General features: G+C 41.2%; 1 long non-coding RNA gene across 2 annotated transcripts; it reads right to left on the bottom strand.

Moving 5' to 3' along the window:
* Nucleotides 1-140: 140 nt before the first annotated feature.
* Nucleotides 141-4582, bottom strand: LOC118561274. Of its 2 annotated transcripts, XR_004929913.1 has the most exons (4): nt 4525-4582; nt 1469-1579; nt 1016-1062; nt 141-225 (listed from the first exon to the last, which is right to left on the bottom strand). It is a non-coding gene; the product is annotated as an uncharacterized LOC118561274 (long non-coding RNA). The 2 variants fall into 2 exon arrangements; XR_004929912.1 differs by lacking the exon at nt 141-225 and having other exon boundaries at nt 883-1062.
* Between the last annotated feature and the right edge of the window lie 9331 nt (nt 4583-13913).

The raw sequence follows: 13913 nt of genomic DNA, 5'->3' as shown, positions 1-13913 counted from the left end.
CTGGAACAGAGAAGAAGAGACAACTGAAGGAAAAACCTGATTTAGTGATGAAGTTGGAGCAGAAACATCTGGAACATCAGGAGGTGTCATCATTAGAAGGTCTCTTAGGTCACATGATGTGATGCTGACCAATGGGATCCATCCTTAGAAGCAGAACCTTGTTAGATGGTCAGACAGCAGAGTTGTGCCTCTGCTTTGTGGCCAGTATCTGTTCACTGTCAGGATCTGATTCACAAAGCAGATCAGATGAAGAAATGCTGACAGAAACATGCAGCAGCTTTCAGCAACATGAACTCTTTAGCATCAGGTCACCATTGTCCTCATTTCTCTGCTTCTAGCTGACCTTCTCCCACAAACACAGCAGCTACAGAGGAGGCAGAGAGACAGAAAATGTTTCCTGGCAGCATTTTCAGCCTTAATGAAGGAAATCTGGAGGAAATGCTCTAATCTGCCAGAGAAACAGCTCCTTGGATCAGGTAGTGTTCACATTTCAGATGCTTTTCTCCCTCAGAGACTGGATTGGATGTTTTTAGAGAATAATTACAGATTAGAAATGACATGGGACTGATTTGGTCCTTTAGAAGTAAACAGCAGATAGAAATATTCCATGTTTCTACAAATATATCTGCTGTAATCTGGGATCTATTGTCAGAGGAAATAAAGGTTTCTGTCTCTCAGACTTTCCTTCCCTCTTTCTGTAAAGCAGCAGTGCAGCAGGTTGTTTTCTCCACCTTTTTGTTTCCATAAAAATGAGCTGCAGCTTTAAGGAGATGTTCAGTTTTAATGCATTTAGCACAAAGGGCTGAAAACAGAACAACTTCAAAGCAAACCCAATAGGTTGTTGGGTTGAACACAGACGTTACATTTACAGCAGCTGGAAATCCAGAGATTCAGGGGAAATAATCGATCCCAGAAAGACTTTAAACACTTAGATTTCCAAATGCCAACTAAAGACGAGGAATTAGTCCAACAGAGACGATAGAAGGAAGTTCTGATTGGAGATGTTCAGTCTCACCTGGAGCACAGCTGCTCTGATTGGCTGCCAGCAGTCCAGGTCCTGGTCTGAAGAAGTAAAACAAAAGTAATCACACCCCTTCTCCTTCCTTTAGATCTTAACATAAATGCTCTTCCTAATTCATGCTTTACTAACGAGTTTATAAAACTTTAAGGTCCATTTTTAAACAAATTAATGAATATGCTTCTAAACATATATTTACACATTTACATGCCAACAATTCTCCCTACAGCCAATGTGACTAAGACCATTGTACCTGTGTGTATAACCAGGCCCAATGTTTCTGCAGTGAATACTACTGGTTTATTGACTAACAGCTGATGATTATGGAGCTTTAAGTTAAGTTAAAGTTCTAAACTAATTCACTTTCACTTTATAAACTGAAGACTGAGTCAATATTATGTTTTATATCTCTGTGGAATCACAAGGATCAGTTAGAAACTGGGTTCTTACTCTGAGTCTGAGGGTCCAGGTTCTTCACTGAAGTCTGGAGGTTTTTCTATGGACGGAATGCTGGATCCTGGAGGTTCTGCTCTGTTCTCCATCTCCTGGACTTCAGGCAGCCTGAGAAAGAAACCAGAACCAGTCAGTTCCCAGTGGTTCAGGTCCAGTCAGTGTTCTGTAGAGCAGAAAGCTGGTTCCCATCATGTGTGTAGAGGACCAGAGGAACCTGAGTTCAGCAGGTACCATCTGGGTCTGGATTGTCCTCTCCTTCACTACTTCATGCACCTCCTGATGTCTGCTGGGTGATCTCCTCAGAACCATCTGAAGAAGTTCTGGTTTCTTCAGAGAATGAAGCTAAAACTGAGGGTGAAACCTTTTCATGTCTGAACTGGAATCCTGTTCCAGGTCTGTAAAAACATCCAGAGTGAATGAAGGAGGGAACATTTCCTCTGAAGCTCTGATGTGTTGGTTCTGAACACAGTGGCCCGCAAAGATGAACAAAGATGCTGCAGCTTCACTGCTAAAAGAAACTAAAAGGAAGTAAAACTGGATTGAAATGAGTGTTTTTGCCCTTGGTCTGAGCAGCTAAATAGGATTATCTGCCAACTGAATACGATTTAGCTCTTAATATAGTATCAACTCATCTCCATCATCTTATTTCAAGGTCAGTATATCTAATTATCTTATTTTAGGGATCAAAATACTCATTCCATTGGCAGATAATCTGATTTAGCTGCTCAAATCAAGGACAAATTACTTCCTTTTAGTTCTCTTCTGCAGCTTGTAACTCTTCTCTTGGACCATCCTGCAGGTCATTCTCCAGAAGAACAGCAGAGATGGATTTATCTGATTGAAGATTTTACCATGATGAGCTCAATCAGAACCAAGATGTTCCTCTGAAAAAGATTTTATTTAGGAGGAACATCTTGGTGTTTCAGCTCCTTTATGACCAAAGTTATATTCAGGTGACCTGAAGGTTTTCTCTATTTATTTCTTTGGCTGTAGAATCCAAACTGTGCAGGGAGTGTCCTTCTGCCGTTTTGTCCAAGACTTCTTCAACTTTCACTATCTGACAGTTATTCAGTATTAATTGTGTTTCTGACTGATCAATAACTGTTTAAAGGGCAAAGCAACAAGCTTCAGGCAAGTTCAGTCTGCTGAATAAATGGCAATGAGAGGGTTAAAAGTGACGCTGTTACGAACTAGTCTGCATGAACTGCTGAACAACATTTCTGGCTCGTTTTCATTCCATAGAAACTTTGATATTTGTCAATCAGGGCAGCGATTTAAAAGTATTAATAAACTATATGAAGCCTAGGCAGAAATTCAACTTAAGAATTCAACTGAATTACTTACATTCATCCAATCAGAGGCTCATCTCCTCCGACGTAAGCCAATCAGCTTTCAACCAGACCCCCACGAAGCCCAATCAGCATCCAGAGTTCATCTTAAAGGTCTTCAAATCACGTCTCAGCCTGCTACCCAGCCAAAGCTCAAGCAGTGGTTGCCCAATGTCTGATTAGGACTCAGATGACCCTGATTCAACCCACCTCCATCCCTTTTCCACCATGGTAGCCAAGCTCCATCTGGCTTTCCCATGGTGCTCCTTCAACCTCGTCCCTATCAGAGTGTAATTCCTCCTGGACTCTGACTGCATTCCCTGTCACATCTCAATGGGTCCGGCAGAAGACCACCATGTTGAGCCTGGGTCTGTCAGAGGTTTCTTTACAAAGTTGAGTTTTTCCTCTCCACTGTCGCTTCATGCTTGCTCATCATGGACAGGTTCATGCAAACCTGTGTTTATCCAAGCTGGACATCTATCTTTCTGGGTCCCTGAGTGAAGCACTAGTATCAGCTCTTCCAGTCTACTGGATCTCACCAATACAGCTCAAGCAGATCGTCTCACCAACCAGCGTCTATGGACTGAACCAACTTCGTCTATCTCCACTCCACCACCAGTTTCAGGCCTGGGGGGAAACATCCCTGTTCTCATACACCTGCTTATGCATATTAAAGTAAAATTCAGCGCTAATGTTTCCTGCTGAGGTCTGAGCACCAAAGTCTTGGAATAATTGTAGCAATAAAATTCTTCTAATTGTCTTTTTCTCTCTGTTTGAGTTTATCAGATTGAATTAAAATAGAATTTATGTAAACTAAGACAACAGGCGATAATAAACCAGATGCTAGACAACTGAACACATCTGGATCAAACATGGTGCAGCCGTAGAGAAAACCAAGAAACCAGGAAATACAAGGAAACGCCTCTGAAGGAGCCACTGGATCCAAAACCAGGAGAAAAAGGAGAGAAAAACTACAAATGGCCGTATTCTAAAGGACTCTGATTGGTGGCCTGCTGTGATGTCATCAGAGACTGGTTGTAAAAGAACTAAATAGCAACCATGACATGTTGTTCTGCAGGAGACAAACTGTCTCTAGAGAGATTTTACAGAAAGGTGCGGCTGCTGCTGCAAAGAATCAGAGATCAACTGAGAACAAAGTTTGATTTTCAGCTTTTATTCAGCAGCTAAATCACAATCTGCAGACTTCAGAGTTTTCAAAGTAGTTTTCCTGATTCAGCTCAAATATTCATCTAGAACAGGATCTGAGTCTCTGACGTCAGCATTAGCTAAGATCATGAGGAAGAAGCAGCAAAGAACCGGTACCGGTTCTACTGAACAACTGGAGCTGCTACATGTGGAGAATGGAAAGTTCCATTTAGTAAAACATCTTTTGGTAAAAATGTTTTTTTCTGTCAAAGGAACCAACCTGTGGGATGGTTTTCCCACAAATATGAGTCTGACTAGACTTTCCACTCAGAAAGCAAACAATGCTAAAAGCGCTTTTACATAATCTCCCATTTCCTCACATTCAGTTTTTGTCTGAAGAAAAGAGACAAACGAAGGAAACAGAGCGTTTGTTGGTGCTGATAAGCAGGAAATCAGAGCCTGACCAGCAACACGGTTACATGAAGCAGCAGCTTGGTTCTGAGGGAGAACCAGACTGAGTTCTGTTCCTGGTTCTGTTCACACTCCACAGAGAGAAAACCAGAACAAGTTCACACTCACCCTGATCCAGAGTCTTCTCTTTGTTCTGTTCTGCTGCTAAATGGAGTCAGAACCTGTTTGTCCTGATCTGATACCTGACTGTAACTGACTCACCTGAGGCTCCGCCCCCTGTCGAGGTGAGTTTACCTGAGTTTAAACACCTTTCCTTTCATGCCTTTACATGCCTGCATTTCTTTCAGTTCTTCTCTTTTTATCAGCAGTGAACTGAGCTGTAAAACTCTGAGGTCAGGTTGTAACTTGACTGTTTTTCAGGTTTCTTCTCAGTCTTCAGCTCATTTCCAGTCAACATTTTATTGCATTCAGTAGTTTTGTTCTCTGGAAACATTTTATAGGGTCCTCACCCTTATAGCGTGGTGGTAATGGGACGTTTTTGAGAGACAAGAAAAAAGACACCCCCCCCCCCCCCATCCAAGATGTTCTGTTGCCCCCAATCCAAAAAGCCTAGCTCCTCCACTGGAGGCTGGTTAATTAGTTTCAGCAGCCTGATGGGTTAAAGGTGCAGCTAGGCGTTTGGACTGCTAATAGTTTTCTTCAACAAAATAATCCTCAGACTTTGACCTCCTTTGCTTCTTTTTAATGAACAACAGGTGTCCTCCATTTTCTCTGTGAACAAACCTTCACTAGCCTTCCACCACTCACGAGGAACACACTGCCATAATATTGTATTGTTGAACACTTTATCGACATGAGTTTGAAAGTGATCAGTACGCTTGACAAACACTTGGGACCTCTAAATCACGAGGTCTATGAGTTCTTCTTTTGCCAGAGCTGGGGTTACATACAGTGTGCCTGTGGCTGTTGGCCACTTTTATTCAAAAGCAAGAATAGCAATGTTTGAGATGTCCTTTATCATATGAGAGTAAACAGAGTGATAAGGCAGATAATGTGTCCTTTTCCAGGAAAAAGAAAAGAGCTGTTAAAATGATAGACACAATGGTCCTGCTATTCACCATTTGCTGGGCGCCATTCCACACAGTCCACATGATGTTTGAGTTCAGTAAGTGTAGCTTAATGCGCTTCTAACAATTCAATTTCAATTCAATTCAATTTTATTTATATAGCGCCAAATCATGAAACATGTCATCTCAAGGCACTTTACAAAATCAAGTTCAATCATATTATACAGATTGGGTCAGATTATACAGATTGGTCAAAATGTCCTATATAAGGAAACCAGTTGATTGCATCAAAGTCCCGACAAGCAGTATTCACTCCTGGGGAACCGTAGAGCCACAGAGAGAGTCGTCTGCATTGTACATGGCTTTGCTGCAATCCCTCATACTGAGCAAGCATGAAGCGACAGTGGGAAGAAAAACCACCCATTAACGGGAAAGAAAAACCTCCGGCAGAACCGGGCTCAGTATGAACGGTCATCTGCCTCGACCGACTGGGGTTACAGAAGACAGAGCAGAGACACAACAAGAGAGACAAAAAAACACAGAAGCACACATTGATCTAGTAATCTGTTCTACATTAGATGGTAATAGCGGGTGAGCCGTCTTCTCTGGATGATGTCACAGTTAACAGAACGCCACAGTCTGTAGCTGTACCTACTATGAAGAAAAAGAGAGAGAGCAAAAAGTTAAAAGCTGAAATTACGACAGTCATTTCAATGTAATACAATGCAAAACTGGAGAACCGTAGAATGAAGAACAGTAGAAATCAGTAGAGTGAGAAAATTAGACCCTGATGTCCTCCAGCAGCCTAGGCCTATCACAGCACAACTATAGAGATAGCTCAGGGTAACATGAGCCACTCTGACTATAAGCTTTGTCAAAAAGGAAAGTTTTAAGATTAGTCTTAAAAATAGATAGGGTGTCTGCCTCACGGACCAAAACTGGGAGTTGGTTCCACAGGAGAGGAGCCTGATAGCTAAAGGATCTGCCTCCCATTCTACTTTTAGAGACTCTAGGAACCACCAGCAGACCTGCAGTCTGAGAGCGAAGTGCTCTGTTAGGAACATACGGGGTAATCAGAGCTCTGATATATGATGGAGCTTGATTATTAAGGGCTTTATACGTTAGAAGGAGAATTTTAAATTCTATTCTTGATTTAACAGGAAGCCAATGAAGGGAAGCTAAAATTGGAGAAATATGATCCCTCTTGTTGATTTTCATCAGAACTCTTGCCGCAGCATTTTGGATCAGCTGAAGACTTCAAACTGCATTTTGTGGACTTCCTGATAGTAAAGAATTACAATAGTCCAGCCTTGAAGTAACGAATGCATGGACTAGTTTTTCAGCATCACCCCTGGACAGAATGTTTCTAATTTTGGTGATATTCCTGAGGTGAAAAAAGGAAACTCTGGAAACCTGTTTAATATGGGATTTAAATGACATGTCTTGGTCGAAAACAACACCAAGATTTTTTACTTTATTACCAGAGGCCAAGTTAATGCCATCCAGATTAAGTGATTGATTAAGAACTTTATTTTTTGAAGACTCTGGCCCAAAGATTACAACTTCTGTTTTGTCAGAATTTAAATGCAGGAAATTTAAAGTCATCCAGCTTTTGATGTCATCAAGACATGACTGCAGTTGAAGTAACTGATTGGATTCATCAGGATTTATGGATAAATATAGCTGAGTTTCATCAGCATAACAGTGGAAATTAATCCCATGCTTTCTGATAATTTTGCCAATCGGAAGCATATATATAGTAAATAGAATTGGTCCAAGGACTGAACCCTGTGGTACTCCACAGGTGACCCTAGAGTTTGAAGAAGATTTATTGTTAACATGAACAAACTGGAATCTGTCCGACAGATAAGATTTAAACCAGCCTAATGCTTTTCCCTTAATCCCTACTGTCGCGGCCTTCCATGTTCCAAAAAACCAAAATTCCAATATAGGCCGTGGGTGGTAACAGGTGGTTTGATTTGTACGCACTTCTTACTTCATTGGTTTGCAAAAATATGGGATTTATTTCTTGAAAAAATATAAACAAAATAAAGACTAAAAAATGTCTTACAACTTGTTGAAAACGAAAAATAATCTAAATTTGCCGTTAGAAGTTCTAAAAGTGGTCAAAAAATCATTTACAAAACCTCCCGTCCACACCAGACATTTACCAAACGATACATCTCCACCAAGCACCCGGTGTGTTCTTAATTACTTAAATTAATGGGAGGGTCTAACAATTAACAACGTAATCTAAACATTTCAAATCCAAAAAATTAATTACAAATTTTGGTTCTAAACTAACTTAAATATATTCCAACTACCCAAAAGAAGAAAACTAAATTGTTAGAAAATACAATCCAAAAAATATATCATAAATGGCCACAACATCCCGGCCCCTAATTCATGTACAAGAATTATGTCTAATATCTACATAAGTGGCCAATAACCAATGCAAAATTTATATCAACATTAGCAGAATTAGCTCTTCAATATCTTTCTATTTACAAAAATTATTTAAACAAACTTATGCAACAGTCCATGACACACATTTTTTTTTTTTTTTTTGCAGTCCATATGTCTTCTTAATAAAAAATAAAGCAATTTTTGCAGTCCATATGTCTTCTTAGTGAAAAAATAAATAAAGCAAAAACAGTCAGTGTTCCATGACTTCCATGTTCTTCTCTTGTCCATGTGTATGGTCTGTGTGTGTATAAAAAAAGTGTATGTAGCAGAATGAGATGTTCAGCATGTCAGTAAATGAGTATCAGTGTAAATGTAGAGCCAGAGGTTCTAGAACTTAGCTCAGTTGGAGACAAACGTTTGCTGTTGTCTCTACACAGCCTCCAGCAGGAGACATATCTTGTTAATCGGCTTTTCCAGCTCATTTGTTCTCGTCTTGACCCGAACACGTCGTACCAATCCACATGCATCTGCCATGGTTTCTGTGATGCGTCCAATAGGCCAAGAATTTCTTGGAGCAGCCTCGTCAACAATTAGCACCACATCATCAATGGCAAAGTTCCTGCGAGTCTTGTTCCATTTCCGTCGTTCTTGCAACATGGGGAGATATTCTTTCACCCACCGTTTCCAGAACAGATCCACAATGTATTGGGCTTGTTTCCAACGTCTCCGTATGTACAGGTCCTCCTTTTTGAACAAACCTGGCGGCAGCACAGGCTTACCTTTTAACTGGAGCAAATGATTTGGAGTAAGAGCCTCTAAATCATTGGGATCTTCAGAAGAAGGTGTAATCGGGCGATCGTTTAATATAGCCTCCACCTCACATAAAACTGTGTGCAAGCCTTCATCGTCTAGTACTTGCTGGTTTGTGATGGAGCACAGTACTCTCTTTATTTCCAGCACCAGGCGCTCCCATACACCACCATGATGGGCTCCATAAGGAGGGTTGAAAGTCCACTTTATGCCATCTTGTGCTAAGCATTTTTGGATGTTGCTTTGCTTTAGCTCCAACATGGCTTGCTTCAACTCACGATTTGAGCTGACAAAGTTGGTTCCGTTGTCCGACCGGATTTCCTTGACTTGTCCTCTGCGGCAGATGAATCTCCTGATGGCGTTTATGCAGGAATCTGTGTCGAGAGAATGTGCCACCTCAAGGTGAACTGCACGACAGGTTAGGCATGTGAAGAGAACTCCATATCTTTTAACAATAGTTCTCCCTCTCTTCACTTCTATTGGTCCAAAGTAATCAGCACCAACATACGTAAATGGTGGAAGATCAGTTGAGATTCTGTCAATAGGAAGATCTGACATTTTTTGCTCACCTGGCTTTTGTCGTTGTTTTTGACACACCATACAGTTTCTGATGATCTTTCTGGCTGCTGAATTAGCTTGAGGGATCCAGTACTGTCGCCGAAGGGTAGAAAGCATGTGATTTCTTCCTCTGTGTCCAACTTTTTCATGGATGTGTTGAAGAATGAGCTTTGAAACATGGCTTTCTTTGGGCAATATTGCAGGATGTTTTGTTTTTTCAGGTAATGCTGCTTTGCTCAGTCTGCCGCCCACTCTCAACACACCATCAGTAACAACAGGATCAAGCTTGTACAGATGACTTGACTTCTTCACTGCACCAGAGCTCAGGGCAGCCATTTCAGTACCAAAATGTTTTCTCTGCACAAAGCTCACTATGGCTTCCTCAGCCTTGAACAGATCATCAGTTGTGAGCTGAGCATCTGTTTTATTGTCCTGTTTGTCACACATTTGATTTCCACAGTGTGCAGTTAGCAATTTCTTTGTTCGTAGCATTTCTTTTAGTTTCAGGATCCATGCTACACATCTTTTTAGCTTTGTCCAACTGGAAAAGTACATTAGCAGCTTGGTGGTGGGACACACTTCTTCCAGCACAGCTGCACATGTCAAGACCTGCTCTTTAACCTCTGGATCAGCTTCCAAATGAACAGGTATTTGTTTAACCACTGCTGGCCATTGGATCTCAGGTTTTGTGAGAAATTCCGGCCCACTGATCCAGGTGGAAGACTTTAAAAAAGAACCAATCTTCATGCCTCGAGAGGCTGGGTCAGCTGGATTCAACTTTGAGCTGATGTATCTCCACTGAGTGACCTTTGTAAGATCACGAATAATGGACACTCTATTAGCTACATATGTTTTGAACCGTGTCGTTGTGTTTGCAATGTACTGCAGGACGGTTGTACTGTCAGACCAAAATACTGATTCACTCATATTGAGTCCAAGTTGAACTGACAGCATCTTGTCCAGTCGCACAGCTAAAACTGCAGCAGCAAGTTCAAGTCGTGGTATAGTAATTTGTTTTACTGGTGCTACCCTTGCTTTACCAATAACAAAGGAAACACACACTTCCTGTTTACTATTAGATAGCCTAAGATAAGACACAGCACCAAACCCAGTTTCACTGGCATCACTAAAGTGATGCAGTTGTGCACTTCTTATTTCCCCAAATCCTTTGGGTGTGATGCATCTTCTGATACTTAAGTTGTCAAGAAGAACTAAATCTTTGACCCACTTGTCCCAAACTTGTGCTATTTCTAGTGGAATTGTCTCATCCCAGCCAAACTTCAGTTTACATAAATGTTGAAGAATCTGTTTAGCAGTGAGAATAACTGGAGCTAAGAAACCCAAAGGGTCGTAAATAGAGCTGACGATGGACAAAATACCACGTCTTGTTAGTGGTTTGTGCTTGTTTACAATGCTAAAGGTGAAAACATCCTGTTCAACGTCCCATTGCACCCCCAGGGCTCTTTCAGTGGGAAGCTGTTCCCGGCTAAGATCTAGCATCCTTACACCTGTTGCTCTGTTTTCCTCAGGGATCTGAGAGAGGACAGAGCGCTCACTACACACCCATTTATTGAGCCTAAATCCCCCCTTGGCACACACCTCAGTGAGTTGTTGATAAAGAGAAATGGCCTGATCAACAGTCTGGACAGACCTGAGACAGTCATCTACATAGAAGCTGTGTCTGATTGTATTAATAACCTCTTCTGGGTACAGATGTTGGTTGTCATCAGCAGTCTTTAAAAGTGCATATGTGGCACAACTAGGGGAAGAGACTGCACCAAAAATATGGACCAACATTCTATGCTCAACAAGCTCTTTTGTGATGTCACCATGGGGCCACCAGAGAAAACGTAGGTAATTTACATGTTCCTGAGCAACTCTGACTTGGTGGAACATGCCTTTAATGTCTGTCATAAGGGCAATTGGACCTTGCCGAAAACGAAGGAGCACTCCTAATAAGGTGCTAGTCAAGTCTGGTCCCTGTAACAGCTCTTTGTTCAATGATATTCCAGCATACATTGCAGCACAATCATAGACAACACGCAGTGTTTTCTTACGGGGGTGGTAGACCCCATGATGAGGTATGTACCACACCTTTCCTTCTTCATGTTCCATTTGATCTTGTGGTATGATTTCTGAATGCCCTTCCACATCAACATTATGCATAAATTCTTTGTACTCTTCAAAGAATAGCTTATCTTTCTGAAATCGTTTTAACAGATATTGCGCCCTCTGCTGGGCAACCTGTTTGTTGTTGGGCATTTTTACTTCAGGATTACGAAAGGGTAACTTTAGGTAATAATGACCATCTTTAAGCACCGCTGACTTTGACATGATGTCCATGAACTGTTTGTCTTCTACAGACATTTCAGTATGCTCATTGCACTTGTGCTCTACAAAATCCTGGTTATATTGACTGACCAGCATTTCTTCCAAACTTCTTATAGAGATACGGTTCACCTGAATAGAACCAACAACATGTCCATTTTCTTCACTACCCTGACTGAGTGGACCATTAACAACCCAACCAAGGCGTGTTAGCACAGCATAAGGCCCACTACCTTCACTGTTAACTATTTTCCAAGGTTCCAATGCTTTGGGAGAATTTACACCAATGAGCAGCCCAATACCAGCATCTATTGGTGTCAACTCAACAACTTTTAGGTAAGACCATTTTCTTAAGTCTTCCTCTTTAGGGATGTTTTCTTTAGTGACCGGAATGGATTGTTGAGTATAAACATCAGGCAACTTCAAGTATTCATTTTCTTTTAAAGCAGCTACTTCCAAACCAGATATTCTATAGCTACTTACAGGCTTTTCCTGACCCATGGTTTTTAGCATGATTTCCACTTTTTTTCCAGATGCATTTAACTGCATCATCAAAGCCTCTGTACAAAATGTTGCAGAGCTGCCTGGATCTAGAAAGGCATAAGTCTCCACAATCTTTGTTCCCTTTTCCAACTTTACTTTTACTGGGACGACTGACAGAACACACTCATTAGACCCGGCCCCAGTGTAACTACCATCATTTAAAGATACAAGAGCATTTGAGACTAGTGACTCTTTATCCACAGCCTTAACTGCTTGGTACTGCTGCTTTGTTATTTCAATATGCAGAACAGTAGGGTGACTTTTATTACAGGTGAGGCATGTTAGACGTTGTGGACAGTTCTTACTCATATGCCCCTTCTGTAAGCAACCAAAGCATAAACCTCTACTTTTAAGGAATGTCACCTTTTCTTTGTTGGCTTTCTGCTTAAATGAGTCACATTTTTCTATGCAATGATTTCTATCACAAAATAAGCATTGAGCTTGAACTACCTTTGTAACCTCATGGTTACACTGGACCTGTTTGTCATTGTTCTGTTTAGAAACTACAGCAACAGAAGTGGCAAAACTGCTACTTTTAGTTTTAAAAGAAACCTTTGATGGTTTTAAAGCCATCTTTTCTTTTGCAGTTTGACCTTCTCCAAAAACAGGATCTAATGCAGCTTTTGTTTGTTTTTCCAGAAAATCAAGAAGATCTTTAAACTTTGCTCTACGGTTATACTTTTCTGCTACGTCAACCACAATCAGTCGCCAATTGTCACGAAGTCTAAAAGGCAACTTTGAAACAAGAATTCTCATGTTGGTTGAGTTTTCAAGCTCATCGATAAACCCAGCTTCATCCATGGTGTTGAAACAACTTCTTAAAAAGAATGTATAAGCTCTTAAAGCTGCAGCATCATCAGACTTTAAAACTGACCAACTTACAGCTTTGTCTATAAATGCAGATGTTATTTTTGCTCTGTTACCAAAGTTCCACTCAAGCTGTCCTTTTGCTTCCAAATAAGCAGTTTGTGGACTCATATGCATACAACTTCTCACTAAAGCTTTAGGCTGACCAGTGGTAAACTGTTCTAAGTAATAAAGCCTGTCCTGCATGTTATCCGTCTTAGCTTCTATTCCTTGCTCAAATGCCTTAAGAAAGGACCTAAAATGCAAAGGATCTCCACTAAAAACAGGGATTTCTACAGATGGCAGGAGTGACATTCTTTGCTGTTTCACAAGCATCTCAGTGATTTCATTCTGCTTCTTCATAATCTCTGTTAAAGCACTACTATGAACATCAACCTGAGAAGATATTTGTCTTAGGCTTCCCCTTTCTGATTTCACTTTTAATGTTTTATTATTAGGTGTCTCTTGGGGCATTGGCAAAGGTGCAAGAGTAGACAATCGTTTCTGTGTTCTTGGAGCCTTTTGAGCTGTAGCAGCGGGTATGAACTCAGTAGATGTGGCAGAAACTGATGCATCCTGGTTTGCGACACCAGCGCTGGAAACATGACTTTTCTGATCTTGCGTAGAGTTGTAGATTTTCCTCTTTGCATCCGCCTTCGCCAGTTTGGTTCTCAAAGCCAATGCTTCTTTTCTTGCTTTTAACTGAAGTTCTTCCAACTCGAGCGCATGTTTTTCTTGCAGCGCATCCACCTCCGCTTTCAGAGCGGCTCTTTCCACCTCGGCTTCCATCAGCGCCATTGACGCTGCATGGGAACTCTTACTGCGCGCACTTGAAGCTTTACTCACTATACTGGGCGCTTTGCTGACTGGTTTAGCTGCGGACCCAGATAGCCTTTCAGAATCTTTGTCGATTTGTTGCGAAATCTGTGAGACGCTGTCATCTGGATCAACGTTATGGTCATGAGATGCCGCCTTGGTTTCAACATCAAACGCTGAACA

This window comes from Fundulus heteroclitus, unplaced genomic scaffold, assembly GCF_011125445.2.
Source record: "Fundulus heteroclitus isolate FHET01 unplaced genomic scaffold, MU-UCD_Fhet_4.1 scaffold_590, whole genome shotgun sequence".
In the NCBI taxonomy this organism is placed as follows: Eukaryota; Metazoa; Chordata; class Actinopteri; order Cyprinodontiformes; family Fundulidae; genus Fundulus; species Fundulus heteroclitus.
Note: the sequence above shows the minus strand (reverse complement) of the source record. Positions and strands in the feature narration are given on the sequence as shown.